Consider the following 9,700-nt stretch of genomic DNA (forward strand, 5'->3'; position numbering starts at 1 on the left):
AGAGAGGAGAGAGAGAGAGAGAGAGAGAGAGAGAGAGAGAGAGAGAGAGAGAGAGAGAGAGAGAGAACAGCCTCGATGTGGGAAGAGGGGGAGCCCGAGAGCAACGAGTGCAATGAGCGTCGCTGCCACTGGGGTCAGAGAGCACAGCTGTCGAGTCGAGTGGTAAAAAGACGGACGGCCATTGGGTGGCACCTTTCACCGGAAACGCACGCGAACGTTCAGACAGCCAATGATTTTGGCAGCTTTTTTTGCATACATTTTATAATGCAAATGGCCTGTCATTAAGGTAGGTTTGTATTTGGGTTGGATATGGTCTGTTTTTATAAGCAACAGCTGGTCCATATGTCAGTTTGGCTTTATGGACTAGAACAGGGGTTTTCAAACTTTCAAAATACACCCAAATATGATGAAACTCCCTCCTAACCTCCATTTATGCATGTATGTATGTATATAATTGGGCATTTTCCCTATCATCTCAATGACAAAAAGTGTCCCAATTTACCATATAGACAGCTATAAGTTATATATATATATATATATATATATATATATACAGACCTATTTATACTATCTGATAAATATAGTATATAACTATATTTGTTTGTATATAGTATGTAGTATAGTATATAGTATTGTGTTTTCTTCCCCAAATTTAATTATTGGCTTTTGCATTACAAATTTTCTAAAGCCAACAGATTATTAAAATATTATGCAAAAGAAAAAAAATTTTTTTTTAATTGTTTTCTACTTATTAGAATAATGTCGGATGTATAAACCTGAAAAAAAAAACACATAAACACTCTAACACATCAACTCTCTATAACAGCCTATTTATTTATTTTTTACATTTGCCACTTGAAATGTGTTATTACTACTAAATCTGCATCAGTTTTACAGAGTTCATAAAAGCAGGCATGGCATCTGGTTGATAGGGGTAGCGGCTGTGTCAACATTACAAAGGATTCAACTCATTTTTCATTAGCAGCAAGATGGACTACTGTAAATGACCCCCCCCCCCCAAAAAAATTTTTTTTTTAAACATTAGACAGCTGCAACTCATACAGAATGCTGCATACAGAACCAAATAAACTGAGCTTATCACCTTAGCTTTAGACTTCAAGTCACATATAAAATTGATTTTAAAGTTTATTATTTATAAATAATTGTGGTTATGCTTGTAGAATAACACACCTCTTATGCCACCTACAGCTGGAACCAGCTTCCATATTATTGCACTGCATTATTGTGTTTCAATTTATGTCCATTTATTTATACTTTTTTCTCTTTTTATTCTTTTAAAAAGTGTTTTTAATTTTTCCTGTTCACATTTATGTTCTTAAAAATTTTAAACTTGACTTTTATTTCTTATTTTCTTTATGATGCAGAAGCAGAGCACTTTGAAATACCATTGTGTATGCAATGTGCTATATATAAACAAAATGTAAACTAAATTTAATTATTTAATTAATGCAGTGACACCACTGAGTGAAAGCGACAAAACCTACACATTTGCATGTGCACACTGAACCCTTGATTTTGTTTCTTGCATGGGCACGTTGTCATTACTGACTGTGTGTGTGTATGTGTATGTGTGTGTGTGTGTGTGTGTGTGTGTGTGTGTGTGTGAGAAGAGGCATTCTTTGAAGAACAGAGGGTGAGGGAGGCAGGGAAAGCAAGCTGAAAGAGAATTTAACTTCCATGGCAACCAGGCTGTTCAGGCTTCTGTGCCTTCTGTCATCCAGCTCTATACTGACAGAGCCTGGCATCACCAGCACTGCTCTCTTGTCTGCTCTGCACAGGAGAGCGAGCATCACTACTTCACATTACTGCTGTTTTCCATTCGGAGCCCAGTTGTATTGGTGTATGTGGGATTGTGGGTGTGCTGGTGGGTGCGGGTGTTTTGGTTGGTTCTATAGCAATAATATAATAATAATATACATAGCCACAACAACAACAAATTTTTCTTTGTCCTTGATTATTAAAAGAAATGTTAATTTAAAAAAAATAAAAAAGAGAATGTGCCACTGGCAATTTAGAGAACACCATTCACAATCCAGTTCATTCATGATTGATAAACAAAAATGTTGAATATGACTCATAGTCATATTTGTCACTTTATGCACAAAAAAATCAGTTGCATATTTACTTTAATGAAGTTATTCAATATTCTATTATTCGTTATTAATGAAGTCAATATTCACAGAGCGCTACATTTATAGCAGCAAAAACCACACACAAAGTATGGTACAGTAAAACTAAAACTAACTTTTTAAGTAAAGTAAAACAAAATTTTTAAAAGATCACTGTTAGCTAACCTCTAGTAGTAGTTGTAGTAATAATAATAATAATAATTAAATAAATACAAATATTTGAATTGGCCTTAATGATATATATAGTTAGTAATATATATATTTAGAGAACAACTTTCACAGTCTAATTAATCCCTGATGGATAAAAAAGTTGAATGTTCTTTATCACTCAGATATGTCACTTTATGGACGTTAAATTGGCTGTATAGTGACTTGAAGTATTAGGTCTATATTCATAGAGCACTTCATTTATAGCAGTAAGAAACACACTCAAAATACAGTAAAACGAAACCCTTTTAAAAACATGACCGCTATCTGACCTCCAAAGTAATGAATAAGGGAACAAATCCATCATCTAGAAAGGATGAATCAATACACACTAATTCCACATAATGCAGTGGGGTTTGGGTCCTCCGCAGTAGTCACCAGGCATTTGCTGTCCCCTGCAGAGTCCTCACAACTGCAGCAGCTTGCCAGGAGTCCCCTCTTATGAAATTAATTGACTCTAAGGAGGCTGGAGTAATTAAAAAAGGGCGGCACAGGTCCACACTTCCTTGGACCCTCTTTTCTGACAGTGACACATTCATTTCACACAACGACAGCTGCTGATTCAAGCCAGTTTGTTCTTTATGCTATGAATTGTGAGTGTTTGAAATGTAGGGGTTAAAATCAGTGGTGTAAATGTAACAAAGTAATAATCTTCATTACAGTACTTAAGTATTTTTTGGGAGTATCTGTACTTTACTTGAGTTTTATATTTCAGCCATCACTACTTCACATTACTGCTGTTTTCCATTCGGAGCCCAGTTGTATTGGTGTATGTGGGATTGTGGGTGTGCTGGTGGGTGCGGGTGTTTTGGTTGGTTCTATAGCAATATTAGGTGCCTTTGTTGTGTATATTCATCCCTGAGCCTTTTTTGGCAGATAAAATATGTGATGAATGTCCTCAAAGGATGGATTGAGATCAAATCCTCTCATGTTAGGATAATTAAAATGTATACTTTTACTCCGATACATGTCCCCGAAGCATATTCGTTACTTACTACAAAATAGTCATAAGTCAGAAGAGCACGGACTGCAGGAAAGCAGGTTTGATGAATCAGTGGTCTGGCTTTTGCAAGTTAGACTCCTAAAAACACCTTTGCTCATGTGCAAACAAGTGCGCGCACAACCGCGGATGATTTCATTTTCCACACAAGTCGAGTCTGGGGTGTGCAATATACAGTATATCTTCTGCGATGATATGGTAAGTGTTTTTGTAATGATGTGCGATCTGACATTATCAAGTAGGCTATATCACCAAATCGCACACAGAGTGCACGCACGTTGATTTATTAGTCTATTAAAACTCAAAATTCCAGGCATTCTAAATTATGGACATGCTTGTTTTTGCTCAAATTTGCTAACGAAAATAGTTCCAAACAAAGATCACAGCACTGTTTTGCTTCTCAATACACCGTGTTTACTTATTGAATGAATCAGCTTCAATCAAAAATGAATCAAAAATGATTCAGTGATTCACTCATTAACACAGTCAAATGCTTTGTTCCTGAATGAATCAGCCATTTGAATGAATTGGTTGAATCTCAATGACTCACTCATTAACAGTCACTTGCTGCCACCTACTGGCGGATTTAATTTCACATTTTGACTATTTTTCATGCTTTAAATTATTTCAAATATCAGTATTCATCGTTTTATGTTAAAAACAAAACATTGGGCCTATTTATGCATCTGTAACTGCAGGTTAAATGCATCCATGTCCCATCTGAGATACATTAAACTGTTGGCTAAATGCCATTTCAGATGCAGATTCCAGAAATTATTTATTATGTTGCAATAAAAGACACTAAGTACCGGATGAAGTGCTTCTTATTCTTACCCAAAAATACGAAATGGAAGAAAGAGTTAAAACTGAACACAATCTTGCTACTCAAGCCGTGTATGAACATTTATTTTTATATTTATTTGCTTCTTTTCCATTTTGCATTTACTTGTACTTTTACTTTCAATACTTAAGTACGTTTAAGATTTAAAAAATACTTTTTGTACTTAAGTACAATAAATATCACATACTTTAAGACTTTTACTCAAGTAATATTCTAAACGGTGACTTCAACTTCTACCAAAGTCATTTCCTGGTAAGATATCTGTACTTTTACTTGAGTATGGCTTTCAGATACTTTATACACTGCTGGTTAAAATAAAAAAGGCTACTATAGATGTTGTAATATGAGAGAGTAATACATTTATGGATAAATCCCACTGAAAGATGTCTGGTTTTATTTGACCTTATACCACATTAAATAATGCTGAATATGAAATGAAATTATATGTCTGTCATTGACTGGTGTAGAGTTTGATATTGATTGTGCAACCCAGCTAACCCAGTTGATTCGTCTTTCATAAATATTAATATTTGTCAATATGTCAAAGGTGACATGACGCTGTCACTTCCTGGGTCTTTGGAACTCCGGTACACAGTTTAACCCCCTTGGAGGAGGAAAACATAGTGCCCTTTGACCTTTTCAATAATTACTTGAGGTCTGAGGAGCATAATAATGGGGCACTCGACTACACCAATGAATAAGGACAGAGGGCGCTTTTCTCCAACGCAGCTGTCAGTCATTGCAAATGATATGTAGTCAATGGTAAATGTGCATTTTCAGCATATAAGTCAAAACAACAGGATGTGTACTGTATTATCAAGGGGACAGTACCGGATGAATGAGGGTTATAAGAAACTACACTTATCAAACTGATATGTACAGTTATTGATCAAGAACATACACCAATCACCGATCGAACTGTAATGTACAGCAGGTGCTGTTTACTTTGGCTGTGTAGATTGCAAATTGATTTTGAAGTTAGCTAATCGTTAGAAGAGATTCCCTCAAGCTTTTCTTACATTATTGATGCTGCTTTCCAGACCAAACAAATCCATTGTGCCTCTTGGTTTGCAACATGATAACTATTTCAAAGATTATCATGCTCATACTAATGATAAGAAGTCCCTAGTCTTACTACTGAATGTGAATGATACCAGTAAACCCTAACAACATCTAGCGATACCCTAGTAACCACCCAGAACATTCTAGCAACTGTGTAGCAACACCCTAGCATAGTGCCAGCTTTGCACAGCCAAGCACCCCTCACAATTTTTTCAGAAAGTGTAAAGCAACCACTTAGCAACACCCTAGCTTCAACCTAAAACCATAGATATATATAGGTAGATTCCTCATTAGTGACTGTTTCTATGGACCGCTATACATAAGCCGTCCGCCACATTGAAATGTCAACGGCGGTCCGTGAATACCCGAGAGCTACATCTGCACTGTAACTGTAGTTATACGCATGTATGAATAATATATATCTTCAATAGACTTTAGAAGATGCTTTTGCTAAACTAACACAATACAACAAGACAAAGCCATTAGCAAACAAGGCATTTAAAAGGTACTTTAGTTTAAAAACCTGTAATATTGAGTTAATAGATATTTAAAACACAAACCAACACATTCTTACCTGTGAAAGTTTATCCAGTTTCTTTAGGAATTTAAATTTAGGCGTTTTTTTACACCCAGAAGCTGCACAATGTTGTTGCATCATGAAACTCATTGATTTTTATTGTGAGTAACGACATATAGACCGTTCCAAGATGAAGGACGCGCCTGCGTGCTTGGAGCGGTCGAATGAGCAATCTACCTATACATATCTATGCCTAAAACCCCCTAGCAACCACCTAGAAATGGCTAGCAACTGCATAGCAACACCCTAGCAACCACTCACAATTTTGTACAGCCAAGCACCACTCACAATTTCTTCAGAGAGTGTAAGCAACCACACCCTAGCAACTGCAAAGTAATGCCTTAGCAACCACCTAGAATAGCCTAACAACTAGGAACACCCTACCATGGTGCCAGCTTTTGCACTGTCAAGCACCACTCACAATTTTTTCAGAAAATGTAAATAAACCAGCTAGCAACCACCCCGAACACTCTAGCAACTGCATAGCAACACCCTAACAACCACTCACAACACCCTAGCATAGTACTGGCTTTTCACAGACAAGCACAACTCACAATATTTTCAGAAAGTGTAAAGCAACCACCTATTAATAGCCTAGCATCAACCTAAAACACCTAAGCAACCACCTAGAAATGCCTAGCAACTACCCAGAACACCACAGCAACTGCATAGCAACACCCTAGCAACCACTCACAACACCCTAGCATAGTGCCAGCTTTGGCGCTGACAAGCACCACTTACAATTTCTTCAGAAAGAGTAAAGCAACCTCACAGAAGACCCTAGTGACTACATAGCAACACCTTAGCAATTGCAAAGCAATGCCCTAGCAACCACCTAGAACAGCCTAGCAACCAACACCTCTAGCATGGTGCTGGCTTGTTCACTGACAAGCACCTCTCACAATTTCTTCACAAAGTGTAAAGAAACCACCTAGCAACCACTCACAACATTCTAGCATAGTGCCGGCTTTGGCGCTGAAAAACACCACTTACAGTTTCTTCAGAAAGTGTAAGCAACCACACAAAAGACCCCAGCAACTGTGAAACAATGCCCTAGCAACCACGTAGAACACCCTGGCAACTGCATAGCAATGCACAGGCAACAACAACCTACAAAATTCTAGCATTGTGGTGGCCAATTTTGTACTGGAAATCGCCACATAAGTCTAATGGGTTACATTAAGTAGGACACTCGTCAGAGGCTTGTTTGGGTTCCTTTCCCTTCTTCCATTATATTAAGCAATTAGCAAAACAACTTTTATGAGAATTGCAGTAAATATTATTCCCTAAAGAGATGTTGTTCGCTGAGATGTAAAAACAGAGTTTAAATATATACAAGGCCTGACCTCACAAATGTGTCTTGACTTATAATAGGCCTTCGCCCTCTCTGACATTTATCACGTCCTGGGAAATTTAAAGGTCTTAAAAGAAGTTGTTCACCAATTCCACATTTTCACCCCTTTTTCCACAACAACTGATGGGTTTGATATGGCAAAGGAAAGTAAATCTTGCCCAGCAAATGAAGTATTGATTTGTGTTTCTTTGGCCTTGCTATCACCTTGTCCTCAATGCTGTGATACACTGACTTGTTTCTATAGGCTTGGGAGCGGGAGAGAGCGACAGTGGGTCTCGGTAAAGAGCTTATTTAGACCTCAACCTTGTTTCCACCCTTTCTGTCATCTCAGGACCTCTGTCTCTCTCAATCTCCAATTCAATTAATTCTTCTGTCGTCAATCACCGATGTTGCCAGAGCAGGTTTATCAAAGGTTACAGTTCTTGCAGTCTTCCACAAAGGTTAGACATACTTAATATTTGCTCAAATTAAAGAACTGAATTCTATTAAACACTATCAGTCCTTTCCATGACGTGTCAATTCAATTAATTCTTCTGTCGTCAATCACCAATGTTGCCAGAGCAGGTTTATCAAAAGTTACAGTTCTTGCAGTCTTCCACAAAGGTTAGACATACTTAATATTTGCTCAAATTAAAGAACTGAATTCTATTAAACACTATCAGTCCTTTCCATGACGTGTCACACATGTAAATATCTCCAGACGTCCTGCGTTTAGGACCACCGAGAACATTCATGAATTTGAATGCCTCACTTCTTATATGTGTTTCAAGTGGGGAGCTTGCGAAGCAGTAGAAATTACTGCAATGATATGCATCTCTTTGTGTCATAAATTTCCTGGTGCTGATGACAAATGTCGGGTTATTATGTGCTCCCATTGGCGAAGCCGTGAATGAACTGCCTTGTCGTGACTCGCTGACAGCGCAGACAGGAGCTTTGTTTGAGGAATTATGGTATTCAATTTCGCATCAGTGACGAACTCTCTTCCTGTGTCATAAAAACAACGATAACAGGATATATTTTATGACCGTGCCCCTCTGTGGCCGTCGCTCAAATTGGTCTCATGAATTTGGATGGAATGAGACAACGCAAAGGATGCTTTTGTGTTCCGCCTGCGAAATAAGAATACAATTTGGTGGCGGTCAAACGGAGACATGACTCAAGCGATAACAATTCATCCATAGCCTCTGTTCTTTATTATACAACAATTCTGGTTCTCCAATCTGACTGGCGTTCCAAGAGTAGCCTATATAAATATATATTCCAACATCACTATTCCTATGTGTTTGCGTGTTTCATAAAGACTAGCTTGAGCTTTCTACAGGTAACATTGTTACGCCAATAGGTATCGACGAGTGACTGTCTTTATTACTTTATTAATTTCACCAATTTGTTTAAACAATGATTAATTCAGGAATGAAACAAGCGACTGTCTGTGTGAGCAGGTCATTGAATCAATCACTCAACCGATTCTTTCAAAACACTGATTCATTTGGGAACTAAACAAATGACTGTCTTTATATGTAAATTCACTTAAATTATTACCTAAAATAATTTTTATAATCATTTATTAGCATTTGTTATAATTATATATAAGGATGATGATGATGATGATGATGATGATGAAAGTGCGTAGTTCTATGGAAAAGAACAGCCAGACTATCTTGTCTAACATTTTGTGTTTTCTATAGAAGTAAGAAAATCATACAGGTTTGGAATGACATGACGATGAGTAAATGCTGACAGAATTTTCATTATTGGCTGATCTATTCCTTTAAGGTTTCAAAATTCATAACCCCGTTAATCATAAAATCCCGAAGGCCTAAAAGCAAGGACAAAGATGTGAATATTTATTATGTGGGATTTCAGGCCATCTGATCACACAGTCAGACTAACTCTGTAGAATTCAGGCAGATTTGAATAGAGGAGTCATGTTCAAGATCACAGATGATGGATCTTCAGAAAGCCACAAGTAAGCATGACATCTCTTCTCTGTCTTCTTGCTGTAATCCACAAATTAAACCCTTAATCAGAGTGATGATGACCCAAATCCCATTAACAGCCCTGAAAGCGGCTGTTGCTGAGCTTAATTAAAAACAAAGTTTACTCAGATCTCACTGATCTCACTCAGATCTCTAATCAACGCCCTTTGAATGAGATAACTGTATGTGATATTAAAGGATATTTATTCAAAAGATATTTGTATCCATTAAATAATTATGTTTTTTAATGGAAAAAACAACAACAACATTTATGTTATTGTTTTGTTCCATAAAATGCTTTGTGTGTGTGTGTGTGTGCGTGTGTGTGTGTGTGTGTGTGTGTGTGTGTGCCTTGTACGCTATTATATTATGATGTCTGTTATATAGCTTTCTGGCGCCACTTGCTGTTATATCATGAATACAACACAAATAAATAAATGTTTGTTATTTTACGTATTCATAAATGTAATTTCGGTTGTGATTTTATATTTTTACATGTTATGTTTATATATATTACCGTTTTAATCTTT

This window comes from Sinocyclocheilus anshuiensis, unplaced genomic scaffold (genome assembly GCF_001515605.1).
Source record: "Sinocyclocheilus anshuiensis isolate Anshui unplaced genomic scaffold, SAMN03320099.WGS_v1.1 scaffold1065, whole genome shotgun sequence".
NCBI lineage: Eukaryota > Metazoa > Chordata > Actinopteri > Cypriniformes > Cyprinidae > Sinocyclocheilus > Sinocyclocheilus anshuiensis.